Source organism: Cygnus olor, chromosome 3, assembly GCF_009769625.2.
Source record: "Cygnus olor isolate bCygOlo1 chromosome 3, bCygOlo1.pri.v2, whole genome shotgun sequence".
NCBI classification, from domain to species: Eukaryota; Metazoa; Chordata; class Aves; order Anseriformes; family Anatidae; genus Cygnus; species Cygnus olor.
The window spans coordinates 21027342-21045793 of NC_049171.1; positions in this window are offsets into that span (position 1 = coordinate 21027342).

The window sequence follows — 18452 nt, forward strand, 5'->3', positions numbered from 1 at the left end:
CAGTCTCTGCTTTGCCCCATATTAAAGCTGTTTCTAATGACATGTGAATATGGCTCTGGTAGGAGATGGCTGGGGCACAATGGTGTTCAGGACAGGTATCTGTCTGCTGAGACCTGTTTTGGGAAGACAGTCATTGATACAATTCAAAGATATCTCTTTTTATCCAACATGAGAATACTTTCAGGCTTTTAAGAACATGGAAAGTGTTTTATGGCAAAGACTTGTAAGCTTTGGAAGAGGTAAATTGTCTGACTATGTGGGAATAGATCCTCAGATGCCTTAAACACTTGCAGCTCCACTCTTCTCCACAAAAAGAAGCAAAAGGACCATATTCCAAGTTGAAAGCAGTGTAAATTATGACAGGCAAAATACAAGACAGAAATACAACATTACAGGGAATTTGAAAGGCAGTACCAGAAGTCATACAAGAAAAATATTGATAGAATACCAGAAGTGAAAGCTCTAAAATAATTCTAGCTTTGCTTGGCACAAAGAAGCAAGTTAAACAATTCAGAAATTTATCAGAAACATCCTTGACTTGCTATCCCAAGGTATTTTTTCACTCTAAACCTGTTATCATCTCAAAATTCTCCAGTTATTTTTATGTGTCTTCTTGATGAAAACTCCATAGGGAAACATGTACGTTTTTCTCCTTGTGTGCTTGCATCAGGTCTGATGAGCACTCTATATATTCGCAAGAATCACAGTTTTTAACATATAGAAGACTAGATGCCCAGGCTTGGTTATCTTTCTCCACTCAGAAGAGCTCTTTTCCTTCTCAATAGGTTAATGGCTTGTTTAAAGTTGAATGAAGTATTAGACATTTCAGTAAGAAGTTCTGTTTGCAGTCTGTCCAGGAGATGATTCACTCTAACCTAGGGACCGCAACATTGTCAACATCAGGTAAGGGCCTTCCTTAATCCTTTGGGAAAACCATTAGAATTAGAAATGTGTAATGAATTTATGAATCACTCAAAAACCTTAGAGAAGAGATTTGAATCTGAACAAAAAAAGAAAAAAGAAAAAACATGAAAGAAAGGGCACAAAAAGAAATAATGATTTTTTATATCACATTTGTCTTAGCTGAAAGTGATACCCAGGATGAAGGCTAATCTTTTCACATGAAATTGAGGTATTGCTATAAACAGAAGCACAGAAAGAGACAGGTAAGGAACTAACCTTAAATTAATATTACAGGATACATCATCCATAACATAATGTGACAGCTTACATCTGAGAGTTTTGAAAGAATTTGACAAGGAAAGAGTTGAGCTGTTTACACTGGGTTATAAAAATCAGTGACAAATTTGGAAGATTAGATTAGTGATAATCTTTAATGTACCATCAAAAATGAACACACACAGGATCTGAACAAAAAGCCTGAAAATACAACTGGAGTGAAAGTTATAAAGCCTGTTAAAATCATATTGCATTATTAAGAGCAATAATGTTTTCAGCATTTCAGCTAAACAGTCAGTAAAGAATACGTGATTCTAATTTATTTGGAATTCAGAAACAATCCACTAAATAGGCAATTGTGGGCCTAGATAGTCACAGGGAAGAGGAAAATGAATTTTGAACTTCTATGGTGAGAAACTGGATGAATTTTAGAAACAAAATATATTACAGCATGATCCATAAAACTTAGGTGTTGTAAAGAGCTGTTTCTTATACACCTGCAAAGCTCCTTTTCAGCAGGAAGTTAAGCTAAAAGGTGAGTACATGTACTCTTGACTTGATTGATTCCATTAACCAAACTCTCCACGTTGGTAAATTAATAACTCTTAGCAAACGTACCTATGTCAAGTCCTACTAGTACTAAACTGCATAGTGGTCTAAATTGTAGTGTTTTACAAACAGACAAAATAGATTCACATTGGTTTGGAAATCCAGAATTAGAAACATTCGTATTTACAAGTATTTGTAAAGTATTCGTATTTCCTTTGCTAAAGGAAGCAAGACTAGAGAATGAGCAAGGTGTTTTTCATGCAGCCTTGGCTTACTTTTGTGAATCCTGTTCTTGGATAGATACCTTTGCAAGTATATTGCAAGTCTGAATCTGAGTGGACAATTCAGGCCTAAGGAGCCCTAGGGAGCAGGATGTTTAAGACAGCATCACAGCAGTCAGCTAAAAAGAGAATTTCAGGCATCTGTAACAAAAAGGATGTTTTTCTCCATGGAAAAAGGGTTAGCAGTGAAATGATCATGATATGAGTAGTGCTCAGTACATGTCTGAACACGAAAAAAAGGAGGGAGAAAACATAACCAAAAGAAGATTAATCTACAACAATATTGCAGAACTGGGCCAAGAGGCTGCAAATGGTCAAAGCAACTTTATTTCTGAGGAAGTTAACATTGCTAAAAGCAAATTCCAGGCTTTGTGAAAACTCTTGGAGGCTTGTCATTTGGTTAAAAAAAAAAAAAAAAGATTTGAACACTGACATGGAAAATTGATCTGTGTGAAAGACTAGGACAATAAAGTTGCCTGAAATAATGCCATGCTTTAACAAGAAAGTCTGTCCTATTCAATTTGAGCAAATTAATAAATAATATTATAGTGAAGTTAGTGGATGTGTGGATGTTAGTGGATGTGGATATAGTAAGTGGATGTGCATGATAAAAATAAGAATTCATGGAAAACCCTCTGTTAGAGGAGAAACTGCTAGAGAAGGAGACGTGTAAAATAAGGGTTAATAAGGTCTTCCATTTTTACTTGCCTCAGCATAGTAGAAGGTGTAATTGCATGGAAAGGAACACAAAGAAGTATTTGTTTACAAACTGTGTAAATAAACTATGCAAGGAATTACCACATGATATGCAACGTGATAACAGTAGTAAAAGTGTGTTTATATAAAATCACCACAGATAAAATCACTTACAAGGGGAATGGCTATTGTGCTTCGGGGCATAATCAAACCAGAAAACAATGGGGCTAGAAGGAAAGTTGGTGTTGGGGAAATAATACTTATGTCTGCTAAGTATATCTAGGCTTCCTGCTTCACACATTTATAAGTTCTTGTGATGTAATGCTGCATGTCCTCTCACATCATAAGCCAAAAAACATTGTGTCTGGCTAGGTTTATTACCTGCTCTGCTCCCAAGCGAAACATTTCTTTTTGTAACTCTTTAGTTTCCTACATTATTTTAGCAGCTTAAGTGAGCCCTGGAGATCCTACATCCTGTGTCTCAGAACACCATCAGAGATGTACAAAATTGGTCGCCCTTATAGAAATTATCTGACTTCACAGGATTCCCCCTTTTTTTCTAGCTTGTAGTTCAATATGTCATTACTTTTATTTGGCACTATAAATCTATCAGTCATGTAATCTCTAACTTGAAGACATTTTAGTTCACTGGGCCATTTTGGGATTTGAGAATTTGCAGAGAGCTCGTGACAGCATTCCACATATATTCTGTCTGTTACACAGCCCTGTGCCAGTTGAAGATTATCTCTTCAGATGGCCAGGACTGTATGTTGCAGTGCGGCTGAAATCTGAGCACCCCCAGGTCCTTCGAGAGCCACCTAACTGGGCTGCTGATATTGAATGAATTAGGTTAGTGTCATTATAAACTGCAAATAGTAAAGAGAAGACAATCACTGACTCTTTCCCTACTAGACTATGTTCAAATTAAAGCCTCCTCCTTTATCTTCTTCACTAGTATTAGAGACTTTGATCTATAGTCAGTGATATAAACAGTGTCACTGATATATGGAGTGGTTGATATGCCAGAGGGTCACACTGTCATCCAGAGCAATCTCAACAGGCTGAAAAATTGGGCTGACAGGGGCATTGTGAAGTTCAACAAGAAGTGCAACGTCCTGCACCTGAAGAGGAGCAACCCCAGGTGCTGGGAGCCATCTAGCTGGAAAGAAGCTTGGACAAAAAGGACCTGGGAGTCCTGCTGGATGCCAAGTTGAACATGAATCAGCAATGGACCTTTGCTGCAAAGAAGGCTAATGGTATCCTAGGTTTCATTAGGCAAGGTATTGACAATAGACTGACAGAGTTGATCCTTCCTTTCTGTTCAGCACTGACAAGGTACACCTGGAGTACTGGGTCCAGTTCTGTGCTCCCTAGTACATGGGCATACTGGGGAGAGTCCAATGAAGGGCCACAGAGATGATGAAGGGATTGGCTTATCTTTCCTATGAGGAAAGGATGAGAGCTGGGACTGTTTAGCCTGGGGAAGACAAGGCTCGGGGGATCTCATCAGTGGGAGGGTGCAGGGAAGGTGCAGAGAAGATGGAGCCACACGCTTTTGAGTGGTGCCCATTGAAAGGACGAGAAGCAATGGGCACAAACAGGAATACAACAGGTTCCTCCTGAACACCAGGAAGCACTTTACTGTGCAGGTGATGGAGCACTGGCACAGGTTTCCCAGAGAGGTTGTAGTCTCACTCCCTGGAGATACTCAAAAGTCCTCTGGACATGATTTGGGGGTAGGGGCTCTAGGTGGCTCTACTTGAGCCAGGGGGTGGACAAGATGACCTCCAGAGGTCAACTTACAACCTCAGTCATTCTGTGCTTCTATGGAAATCATTCTCAGTATAGGTACCAGCCTGACCTCTGGTTGCTTGCACAAGAACAGACTCATAAGCATCTGGGTTCTGAGAAAGCTGTAATTAGGGAAATACAGAGACTATAAATCAACTGCTTTAAAGCTATTTAGTCTCCTTTTACAGTTAGATGAGAATTAGCTCTCTGATAACTTGAAATTTTATTTTGTAAGGTATTTTTCACCAGAGAAATATTTAGATTTGGATTTCAACAAGAAAGCCACACAGGATTTCAAGAAAGACAACTGTTTTATTAATACCCTTGTATCGATGATACTGAGCTGCAAAATTGTCTACCTTTTCTGCTTCTGGGAATGCTGCAATGGTACAGTGTCTGATGGACCTTTGGTCAGGGCATGCCATACTGCTCATATCCTGTCTATACTGATGGCGGCCAGCATTATAGTCTTTAGGTTCTTACAGGATTTTTCTGGAAGTAAACTCCTCTGTTCATCATCTCTACTGTTGAGCAAAAGGATGTTTTTATGAAAACGTGATGCTTCACTTCAAAATAGACAAGGACATGCCAGTGGCATCATCACTGGTCATCCTGCGTAGATGGATATGTGCAGTACGGCACAGTCTTAAAGGTCAACTAGTATAGGCACTAAAGCACACACTTGCTCCTACTCAGGTCAACTGCTGTGTGGATCACTAACTCCTCAATGTACTTCTGGGTAGGATCACTACATAAGGCACGGTACTCGGGACTGAAAAAGTCAAACAGTTGCTTTGCCTTCTTGAAAACCCATTATGGGATTACAGTCCTCATAGGACTCAGGCATTTATTTATTTATTCATTTATTTTGCTTCCCTCGTCAGAAAGAGGTATTTTGTTTTAAAGAGTGAAGAACAGCTACATCTTTTGGTTTATTACACAATCCCCAGCTGACACTCTCCTTCCACAGTAAGACATATAATTATTCTGTAAATTCACACCTTTTGATAACTTTCCTAATGATTTCACTCTGATGCCTGAACTTGTACATAAAACCAGCTGGAGTACCAGGGCTGTGAGTGCATATCTCTCTACTGAGGTCCTCTGGGCAACATTTCAACCATGTTGAAATGATGCAGGACATGGAAGAGTTCAATACAAATGCAAAAATTTTCCAGAGGATGCTAGGCCACAATCTAAGTGTTGATCATGAACTGCAGTTTCACTTTCATCAGAAAATACAAATTCTGACCAAAACTATTTAGAACCCTTTAAAATCTCACTAAAACCAGAGGTATTTGGGATTAGTTTTCTCTTGTCTGTGAATATTGGTCATGCACCATCCTTTTCTTCCAAAAAAATAAAAAAATAAAAAACAAGAAAAGGGCATGATTATGACGCTTTTCTATCCACATATGCACTATCCTTTATTGGACTAAACTAGCAATATCTTCTTCTTTGATTAAGATCCTAGGATCACAGGATAATTAAGGATGGAAGGTCTCTCAGGAGTTTACTACTCCAACTTTTGCTTAAAGCAAGGTCAGCTATGAGATCAGGCCAGGCTGTTCAGGACTATATACAGTCAGGTCTTGAAAAAGTCCAAGGATGGAGACAGCACAACCTCCACTGCTGGTCTGTCCTCATGAAGAAAATGCTTTTTCTCCTATTCAGTCTGAACCAATCTTGATTCAGCAGACATCTGCTGTCTCACATGATCCCACTAAGTACAGCTGTGAAAAGCCTGTCTCTGTATCCTCCATCACTACTCCATAAGAACTGGGGTGTTGCTGTTAGGTCTCCGCACAGGCATCTCTAAACCAGGTTGCACAAACCCAGCTCCCTCAAGCTCTCTTTGCAGGGCAAGTAAGTGCTCCAGTGCCCTGCCACTGGCAGCTCTCCCTCCAGTATATCTATGTCTTTCTCCTGCTAGGGGCCCAAAACTGAAGGAAGTGTTCCAGATGCAGTCTTGCAAGTGCCAAGCAGAGAGGGATAGATAACTCATTCCTTCAGTCTGCTGGCTGTGCTCATGCTAACACAGCCCAGGATGCTGTTGGCCATCTCTGCTGCCAGGGCTCACTGCTGGTCAGGCCCAGCTCACTGCCCACCAGGACCCCCAGGGTCTCTTCAGCAAAGCTGCCCCCAGGCAGGCAGGCCCCAGCCTGGATCACTGCAAGGAGATTCATTTCATTTGAAGGACTGATCTGAAGAGTTGTTCTTGTTGTGAAAAAGGGATGTTAACAATTTACTGACTCACCATAATAGCATTATCAGCGACACTGTAGCATGCAGAAACCAATCGATTTTTCCCAGTGCACTAGCCCACGAATGCTTATCTTAGTAGTTGCCTCAACATACATGGCGATAAATGGATTCCTGTTTCAGTCCAACCTTTTCCAATAGGATTTCATATCAACTTACTACTGCATCCACTGTTACTTTAACAGCTAACATTTGTCAATAAGTCTTGTATCCAACTCTGGCATACACATTTTACCACTCACCGACAGGTAAGACTTCTTTGTTCTTTAATGTTATACCCTGCCACTAAGATAAATGCACGAAGTACTTTTTATTTTATTTTATTTTATTTTTGTGTGTTTTTTTTTCTTTCATTTGCCACAGTAAGTTCTCAATCAATCCACCCTTCAATCAAATCCTAGCACACAGAGTACTGTGAGTGTTACTTTTACCCTTGAAGTCTTGTTTGGTGTGAATTAGGTATCTTCTGAAAAAAAAAAATATATATATATATATATATATATATATATATTTATCTGTAGCTTTTCTTTGTATCCAGTGCTGTATCAAAAATTCCTCTGAACTGCACATTGGGTAATGACACTCTGAATATTGCCTGGATTAACACCTTTGCCTGTTTACCAGATCTGTTATGCCACTTTTGTTTTATCTGATCATTCTTCATCTACTTGATCACGGTTCTCTCATTTATTAGTAATGACTGCCCTTGCACCTAGTGTTTTTTTAACCATTGTGCATTACTACCAGGCATGTAGCAGAGGTCATATCTTTCAGCTGTATTTCCACTTGCAGTTTTTGAAGAAAATCTAGAAACTCCTTTAGAATTCTCATTTATAGGTCATAATATTTGGCAAATAAGTATTCCCTGAACTTGTTATTTCTTCAAGAGCAGAACATTTCAGTTCCTAGTTATCATTTTATTTATTTATTTATTTATTGTCCATCTGAGGAGTTAATTTATTTTGTTTTGGTAATTTATTTCACTTCATGGTGGTAATATCTAGTTTCTTTCTCTTTATAAACAGATTGTATGATGTTTACTCAAAGTGGCCTCTAACATTTTTATTTTTTCCTAGTTTTATTTTTTATTTTTTTCCTATTGCTATATTTCTATGCCCCAGGCGAAGCTCACTTTTTCCAAAATGGCTCTTTGTATACATTTAAATCTTTTAAGAATGGTTTTAAGTCAGCTGTAATGTCCTCATGGTGCATATGAGAAAAAAAAAAAAAAAAGTGGCAAAGTGTAACAGAAAAAAACTGAGCCAGATATTTTGGTCCTAAATATGGATTCTGTTTTCTGTGATAGAAACCTAATTTTTTCTGGGCATCCGTAGGCTATACCAGAAAATCTGGTGCTGTTCTTTTATTTCTTTAGACATTGTTTTTTAAATGGAGATGGGTGGCTTTCTGTTTAGAAAAATTCAAGTCTATGATTCTTCTCAGTTTTAATAATGAGGGATCATGTCTTTATCCAGCTGGCCTGGTTTCCTGAGTCACACATATAATTCTGGCTTTCAGTTGCTCTGTTTCCATTTAGAAATCCCAGCCTATTAAAATTTGCCTGGCCTTCTTGTGTAGAATTGCCAGGTTGCCTGTTATCCTGAATCTTTTCTAAACAGAGTTGCCAGGTTTTAAATTAGAAAATGTAAGGCTCTGTGCCTAGTGCTTTCATTTCCAGTGGGCTACACTAATTCAACATCCATAATCTTTGCTCTGTAGAGTTCTCCTGTCACTTGTGATCATCCTATCTCTCCAGTAGTCCGAAAAAAATAATAAAATCTTCTCATTACCAAGACTCATACTGCCTTTCCATTTATCTCTTTATAAGGTGCATCTTTTGTGAGAACTAAGTCCGAATATGATGATCCAGGTGGACAAATGTGGGGATTCTTTTTCTAACCCTTGTGACAGCAGGCTCAGACTATTCCTGCTAACGCTAATAGTGAATAAAATTTCTATAGCTTACAGTCACCTGATCACACCTGCAAGGCCACAGTGACCACCAAGACAGCTTGCTCTTATCTCAGACAGCAAGTTCTCAGTCTCCAACATGCTGTGGGTTGTTCAGCTGCATTCCTCTAAATGGCCTGGAACAAATAGTCTCAGTGGAGCATCCAAATTTGTTACACTCTTAGTCACAAGTTCAGCTATTTAAGGAGAATTTTGTTTATACTGGGAATCTATACACACACATACACACACACTTTTTTTACTGTCTTTTTTTTTTCTTTTTTTTTTTTTTTAAACAAGATTCTCATGGATAATGACAGCTATCGTCCATAGCTGCTAGCTAGCCAGCCTCCCTGATCACTGTTACTCACACAGCAATATCTGACTTAGTGCCCTCCTTTTCTTCTTAAATGAACTGCTACCAGTCCTCACTTTACTTTTTCCATATCACTATTAAAAAAAAAGAAATAGTTGATATATTGATGGACTTAGAAAGTATTAAGAGCAAGAAGCTCCTTGCAAAGGCCTTCTGGGATTGGTTCACTTTGACTTGCTGCCATCCTTTGCCCTGAAACTTTCACTAGTAGGAAATATGTTTGTATTTTTGGAACAATTACTTACGGGTGTGTAAAACTCAGTTTATGTGTGGTAAACAGAAATAACCTCAATTTATACTATTGTTAATGAAGGGGCAGTTGTATCTGTATAAAGACATTTTATCATGTAACAAATACAATGAAATTTCAGTCTGGTGAAGCCAAGGGCAGAACCATATTTGCTTTAACTTCACCAGAACTTCAATCAAAATACCTCCTACAGATCAAGCCAAAGAAGATAATTCTTGCATTTACCAAGACAGAAGCAGTATAAAGATAACCTTTCTGTATGTGAGTTATCGTGTGTTTATTATCTAACAAAATTGTCTCCATGTCATGTGCATGACCTTCACAACAAGCGAAAACTAGTATGTTTGCTGATAGATCTCCCCTAGCAGTGAGCTGATCTATCATGTACAAAGACTTTCCACCTTTCTGAACTGAACAGAGTGGCTGAGTCATATCTAGTTGTATATAGGTTCAAGTCTGGGCAAACAAAATGTGTTCTAAGAATCAGCTGTTCTTTGTGTTATGTCCTTAGCCAAAGCGTAGGACATAATTGTCACCAACTCACAAATGTGGAATACCTTTAAAAACTGTACCATTGATAAAAGTTTTGGAAAAGACTCTTGATGTGTTTTCTGTGCAAAGCAATGGTGTTCGATGTCCATCTGTAAATAGTTTGATCAGTGCTATTTAGGGAATGTTGTTGATACTGATTTTTGAAGTGCCTGCACTTCTCTCTCCCCACGTAGAGACTGGATTTTTCTCCAGAGACTTTACAAGCTGGGAAGGGGACAGAGAAATGAAACAACCCCTGACAGCCCCAAAGGAAAAAAAAATATCACAGGTACTTGAAATCCTCTGAGATTGTCTTGCATGCTATTCACTTCAGATAAATAATATACATAAGGTGAGAAAAAAAAATGGTTGCCTTGAATGTTATTAACATTTCAACTTTTTCAAATATTCTTGCATTCTGTCATCATGCAGATTCATGTTCATCAGGCATATACCGCAACTATGATTTGTATTTCTATCATCCTCCAAAGCATGATTACAAATAAACAGTTATTCACTAAAATGTTTCCAGTCCTTCCCTGCTGTTGGTTTTAATCTACTTCAACCTCTAATCCCTCTGTCCTAATGATTTGATTCTAGTCCCTTCAATTTTCTCTTTACCTTTAGCGTGTCTTTCCTCCACCCGTTTATCCTTACCACAAATGTCTTTGCATTTTGCCTGAGGAAAGTCCCATTCTGAGTTCTAGGTTCTTGGCACAATTTTCCTTTTTTTTGTTTGACAGTGGTGTTGAGCCAGTTCTTGCCTCTTTCAAGACCTAATTTTGAGTCTGATCTGAAAGAGAAGGGGCTCAGGAGAAAGGGTTAGAGATGTGAAATTTTTTATTATTATTTTTTTTATTTCCTATGTTCACCTTCAGAAATGAAATAGGAAGAGTCAGAAGGTGGAAATACATATACTGAAGTGGAGGTCAAGAATATGCTATAAGAGATATGCAAGGGGTATGCAGAACATTCTTCCATTTTGATCCTTTTTTTTTTTTTTTGACATTTACTACATGTAAAAATGAAGCAGGACACAAGGTAGTTGATATCATCATCAGTTAATAATTTAATATGGAATTTAAAAAAGGGAGGGGGGGAGGTACAAGAAGAGTGTAAGCATTTGAAAACCATAAAAAGGTGGAAAAAAGACTACAAGTCTAAATACAAGGCTGAGACGAAAGTGCTGGTCCCACACAAATACAGGCTCTTCACAAACCAGAAGCTGAGCCAAAATGGTACAAAGCCAGTACCAAACTCCTGTTACCTAAGTGACACTGAGTACCCAGAGCCCTAGGCCTAGGTCCTATTTAACACCAGCTGGGGAAAAGAAGATGAGTAACCACTGAATTTCACTTATTAGCTAGCAGGTTAGAAACGCTGTACATTAGGGACCTTGTAGGTCTCACTGAACCACACAGATCTGAGGTAGCCATTTGTATTTAAGGTTCTTTGGACAGTTGCCCTGAAATCAAGTCTGCCCAAGTCAAGTATGGGGATGGTGTCTTAACTGTAGGACAGACAGCTAACTTCCTTGGGGGTCATAGAATCATAGAGTCATTAAGGTTGGAAAAGACCTCCAAGATCATCTGTTCCAACCATCCCTCTACCACCAATATCACTCACTAAACCATGTCCCTAAGCACCAGGTCCAACCTTTCCTTAAACACTCCCAGGGACAGTGACTCCACCACCTCCCTGGGCAACCCATTCCAATGCCTAACCACTCTTTCTGAGATGAAATTTCTCCTAATTTCCAACCTGAACCTTCCCTGGCGCAACTTGAGGCCATTCCCTCTAGTCCTATTGCTAGTTATTTGCAAGAAGAGGCTGACCTCCAGCTCCCCACACCTTCCTTTCAGGCAGTTGTAGAGAGCAATAAGGTCTCGTCTGAGTATCCTCTTCTCCAGACTAAACAACCCCAGCTCCCTCAGCCGCTCCTTACAAGCCGCTCCTTGTGCTCCAGGCCCTTCACCAGCTTCGTAGCCCTTCTCTGGACATGCTCCAGAGCCTCGATGTCCTTCTTGTAGTGAGGGGCCCAAAACTGAACACAGGACTTGAGGTGCGGCCTCACCAGAGCTGAGTACAGGGGGACGATCACCTCCCTGGTCCTGCTGGCTACACTATTCCTGATACAAGCCAGGATGCCATTGGCCTTCTTGGCCACCTGGGCACACTGCTGGCTCATGTTCGGGTGAGCATCAATCAGCACCCCCAGATCCTTTTCCTCTGCACAGCTTTCCAGCCACTCTCACCCAAGCCTGTAGCACTGCATGGGGTTGTTGTGACTAAAGTGCAGGACCTAGCACTTAGCCATGTTGAACCTCATCTCATTGCCCTCTGCCCATCAATCCACCCTGTTCAGGTCCCTCTGCAGGGCATTCCTATCCTCTGGCAGATCAACATTTCCCCCCAGTTTGGTGTCGTCTGCAAACTTACTGAGGGTGCACTCAATTCCCTCATCCAAATCATCAATATAGATATTACAGAGGATAAATCATCAATAAAGATATTACAGGGTATAAAGATATTAAATTAAAGATATTAAAGATATTAATAAAGATATTAAACAGGGTCAGCTATGCACTGTGGACCCTACCTTGTAACTGTCTAAATTTCTTAATGGATATGTTCCTTCAACTAACCTGTGAATGGATCTCACATGGATGAATGTGAGATTATATTCTAGATTGTCTAATCTGAAAAAATCTAATAATTTTGAGATTTCAAAATTAATTTTAATGTGGCAGAATAATCAGAGTAGGGAGATGGCTCGGGATTCCGCGCTCCAGGCATTGGAGTGGAAAGGGTACAGGAGGGAAGACTCAGGTCTTAGAAATACTCAGGTTCCCTCTCTGGGCATATACTGTTTTTGTAGTCTTGAGCAAATTGGCTAGCTATTATCATTATAAAAGAATAAGGAATAAGAACATGATGTACAAAAAGGAGACTTGTCACCTGGAGCATGTAGATGAGCTGAAAGGCCCACTAATACACTGTTTTGCATAGAGATACTTGTAAAAAATACTGAAAGAACAGAAAGAAGGAAAAGGAGTTATATGTGCTCTGTTTACCAAAAGGAAGGTCAAGATATGATTTTTATTTTGGGGTTTGATTTTGGTACTTTCTCACATCCCAAATGAGGAAGCAACAAATTTCAGTAAGAGGAGAGGGAAAATTCTTAAGTTAGCTTTGCCAACAACAACAACAACAAAAGTGTAACTATCTCCATAGTTAGCAACATATTTTCACCTTAGTTTCTCATTGTCGGATATTGGTGGTTATGTCTTCTGAGACACAAGCTGTGAAGTAATACCTGTGGTCTGCCACAGCAATATTTCAGCTGTTGCTGAAATCTAGGAACAGCTGAAATAATTCTTCTCCATCTTTTGCCCATAGCATGGATCTAGAGTGGCTTAAATTCCTGCTCTATACCTATTTAAAAAAAAAAAAATGATGTTAAGTAAATGTCAAAATATTAACATCTATATAAATGTCTTGGTAAATGAATGTTACTTTACGTTTAGAAGTTTTCCATAAGTACAGGCAAAGTTATTTTCTAGCAAGAAACCCAAATATTGCTTTTTTGTCGTTGTTGTTGTTGTTGTCGTTCTTTTTTTTTTTTTTTTCTCCAAGAAATAGTCGCTGAACAATACAAGCATTTTTTATGAGAACATTGACTTTTCTAAGGGCAAACATCTCCATATTGCTTTCTACTACATATTTTAAATGGAAAAAAAGTCCTGTGATAAAACTATATACCTATATTAAAGGTATCCTACCAGAACAGCAAAGCTTTTATTGCATACATTTGTGATAGTCTGTGAAGAACAGAAGCTCATTCCATATATCCTTCTACTCCTATGGTAACTGAGGGGTTCTCCCAACCACAGAGCAGTCAGCCACTCCGTCCCACAGGGTGCTGCTTAGCATACATTTTCTCCAGAGCCCAAGTTGTTTTAAAGGTTCTAATTTTTATGTGTCCATCTGTGGCAATTTACCTTCCCACACTGCAAATATTTTGCCATTCTTCAATTGTGCTTAAGCATACGGATTTTTATTTATTTATGTATTTATTTATTTGTGGCATTGCACTGTTTGAAAATGAATGGTATCAATGAAATGATATAAGTTAAATTAGACTAACCCAAATGATGGGGGCAAAAAAAAATTAACAAAGTGGCAATTGCAAGCTTCTGGAATAGAAATGGGCAGTATTTTATAGCTGAGAAAGAAACTATAACTTTGAACACTCAGATCGACCAAATAGTAAGAGATTTATCTTTGTCTTCCATATTTCTGTGTTTCTTGTATTTTTGTAGAAGCATATCATTTAAGTTAGCAAACTCAGTCATTGTGAACTACATTCTTAGGGATATTGTCACTACTAATTTGGTACTTCCTATAGCGAGTGGTTTTAGAGCTTTGGAACAACACATACTGCTAACTGGAATTGAAACAGTTGTCTTCTGTTGTCTTCTGAGCAAGTATGGTTGAAAGAGAAGCACATAAGTAAGAAGACATATTGTTAAGACTCAAGAATGTTTATGCAGTAAAGTGCTGTACAGAGTGGTCTGAGTGCTTCAAAACTGTGAATGTTATGCAAGTTCAATATACATACTTTTTTTTCATATTAATCATGCATAGAGAAAATCAATTCAAAAGTCTTTGAGGGTTGGCAAGCCTGCAGAAAAAAAAAAAAAAAAAAAAAAAAAAAAAAAAAAAAGGTATAGCAGACAGTAATCCAAAGAAAATCTTCCATCCTACCTGCTGTTCCTTAATGCTCTCTCCTTATTACTTTTATGCCTGTGAAAATAATGGCAACCAGTGCATAATGACTAAAAGAATTAGGTCTTCTGAGTTTCCAATGGTTCAAAATATGAAGTACAGGGCCTCCCTGGAGCTAGTACTTATCGGAGCTTTGGATATCATGAACATTTGAAAGAAACCTTCTTCCCCAAAACCATGTAGACTCCATTACTAGAATACAATCTGATGCAAATACAGATATAACCTATATTTTACAGAACATGGAAGACACAATGCATAGGTTATAGACTAAAGAGATCAGAATAACTCCACCTTCTGTGTTCAGCATCAGTGGTATTTTCTGTTGTACTGGAAACCAGGGAGATAGCAACTTTGCTATGCTGTTTTAGGAAACACGTCTACAAAGTGAGCAACTCAAAACCACCAAAAGTTTGTGAATCTTAAAAATCAGTTTTAATTGGACTAGAAACTAGAGCAAGGACATTTTTAAAATTGGGAAAGTTCAGACCAACTGAGTGAGACAAAAGAGAAAATTGTTAAACAAATCCTTGTCAAACACCATATACTTTTTTTCCCACGTTGGTTTCAATTTAACAACTTCAGAAAGTTTTCTAGATTCCAGCACACTTTCCAGACTCATTTCTGCATCCTGGGCATTACTTTCGATACACGTCATCCTTGAGGCCAGGCTACACATCTGCTTTTCCTGCAATCTCCACATTTCCGCCCTTGCTGTGGACAGTTAATTTGCTGAGATGTCTTCTGCTTTCCCTACCCCACCTCACAGTCCAAAGAGAACTTCCCATCAAGCACCTCTGTTACTGTCAAGAGAGGTTTTCTCCCTCCTTCCAGACAGATCCCAGTACAACCCAGTGTGCAGCAGGCAGAACAAAATTAACAACCAGCCTTCCTCTCTACAGACTGGCCCACTTTTTTTGAAGGAACCTAATGTAGAGTAACTCTGAATAAACCCGTTAAAGAGTTGCACAATCCATCACAAATGTCCAAGATCATTTTGTGCTTTTTGATCTTCATGTCACAAAAGTTTAAGATACACAGTCATCCCTGCAAGACTGATCTATAATGCAGGCAACACTGAATCCCTCTTGAACATATTGACATTATGCCTTTAAGAAATGATTCACCTCCATGTAGCTTTGATGAAAGTGGAAGAACATTTAGTTCTCTGTTCTTTTATGTACCTTTGTGACTGTGACTGCAATTTCAGGAAATATGAGCTGGGTAATTTTCACAAAAGCTTTATATTCACAGAACATTTATATTTACAAAATATATATTCACAGAATCCAAAGACAGCGACTGGGAGAATTAAGTTACTACACAGTGTAGGAGAAGATCATGTTTGAGACTGTCTGAGGAGACCAAATGTGCACAAGTCCATGGGACCTGTTGAGATGCATCCAAAGGTACTGAGGGAATTGGCAGATGAAGTCATTAAACCACTGTCTATCATATTTGAAAAGTCATGGCAGTCCAGTGAAGTTCCCAGTGACTGGAAAAGAGGAAACACAATCCCCATTTTTTAGAAAGGGAAAAAAGAAAGACATGGGGAGCTGCACGCCAGTTAGTCTCACCTTTGTGCCCAGCAATGTCATGGAGCACAGCCTCCTGGAAGCTATACTAAGGCACATGGAAAACAAAGAGGTGATTGGTGACATTTGACATGGCTTCACTAAAGGCAAATGGTACCTGACAAATCTGGTGGCTTCCTACTATGGGCTTACAGTATTGGTAGAGAACGGAAGAGCAACTGATGTCTTCTACCTGGATTTCTGCAAAGCATTTGGCACTGTCCTGCATGACATCCTTGTCCCTAAATTGAAGAGATGTGTATTTGACTGGTAGACCAGTCAGTGGATAAGGAATTGGCTGGACGGTCGCACTCAAAGATTTGTGGTCAATGGCTCGATGTCCAGGTGGAGACCGGTGATGAGTGGCATCTCACGAGGTGCTGTATTGAGAACAGCACTATTCAACATCTTTGTAGTGACATGGACAGCAGGATTGAGTACAACCTCAACAAGTTTGCCAATTACACCAAGATGAGTTGTATGTTCAGCATGCTGGAGGGAAGGGATGCCATCCAGAGGGATCTGGACAGGCTTGAGAGGTGGGCCTGTGCAAACCTCATGAAGTTAAAGTGCAAGGTCCTGCACTTGGTTTGGGACAATCCCAGACACAAATACATGCCGGGCAGAGAATAGATTGAGAGCAGCCCTGAGGAGAAGGACCTACATGTACCAACAAACTTGACATGAGTTAGCAATGTGTTCTTGCAGCTCAGAAAGCTGACCACATCCTGGGCTGCATCAAAAGAAGCATGGCCAGCAGGTCGAGGGAGGTGATTGCCCCCCTCTACTCTACTCTCCTGAGACCACACTGTGAGCACTGCATTCATCTCTGGGGCTCCCATCACAAGAAGGACATGGAAGTATTAGTGCAAGTCCAGAGAAGGGCCATAGAGATGATCAAGGGGCTGGAGCACCTCTCCTTCAAGGACCGACTGAGGGAGTTGGGGTTGTTCAGCCTGGAGAAGAGAAGGCTCCACAGAGACCTTATAGCAGCCTTCCCGTCCCTAAAGGTGGCCTACAGGAAAGCTGGAGAGGGACTCTTTGTCAGTGAGTGTAGCGACTGGACAAAGAACAATGGCTTTAAACTAAAAGGGATAGGTTTAGATTAGATATAAGGAGGAAATTCTTCACTCAGTGGGTGGTGAGACACTGGAACAGGTTGCCCAGAGAAGCTGTGGATTCCCCATCCCTGGATGTTTCCAAGGCTGTGTTGGATGGGGCTTTGAGCAACCTGGTGTAGTGGAAAGTAGCCTTGCCCATGGCAGAGGCGTTGCAATTAGGTGGTCTTTAAGGTCCCTTCCAACCCAAACCATTCTGTGATTCTACATTATCGGGCATGTTCTGTATGGGATCCTAAGGTCTTCAAAAGCAATCAGCAACACATCAGACCCATCTGGTAGAATAGACTTGTGAGAGGCAAGCAGGGATTTTTGAAGTAGCAAAGGCATTTTAACTTCTAATTACTTTTACAGTCAATGGAAAAGTTGGCATTGTCTTCAGTGGAAACTAGATTAGGAATTGTGTGTGCTTGTAAGCACACATACATATTTCTATATTGACTTCAAAGTCAGGCACAGAAAAAAAAATCACCTAAACCTATTATGCTATAAACAGTCCTCACCCATATGTGAATTTTCTTAAGATTAGGAAGACTGAATTTGTATACACAGTGTGTCAGGATACATAGAGCCTCTGACAACTTTCACATTTTGCTATTCTGAAAGGAGGTAAGTCTCATCTTTTCTAGACATTCAAAATGCAGCTTTGTGCCTAAAACAAAGTGGCAGTATGAAGCACCATGCCTAATGGAATAAAAGCAATACCATATCTATATCCAGAACACATAAGGTTACAGTTTTCTGAGGCTTAGAACTCTCCTTTTGCATAACCCAAGTGACAGTCTAGTCTTCAGACTGATGACTCTCCAGACCTTATTCTTTTTTCCTGGTGTTTGTTAAAATGACACACCTCTGCAAGCCCCTTGGGAATGTGGAACATATCCAGAGTTGAAGTGCTGGGAGTCACAAGGTATCCTCTTGGTAATAATAGCTTTATTATAACACTCTGTGCTCCTCCAGCTTATACACTAGTATTAGAAATGTTTGTCCAGACAAAGTGTTTTTAGAGTAAATTGCTAATGAGAAATAATGAAATGCTGATATTTCTTCCTTCCTTCCGCAATTTCTTATTTAAGGCACCAAACTCCCAACATTAACTTATTCCCT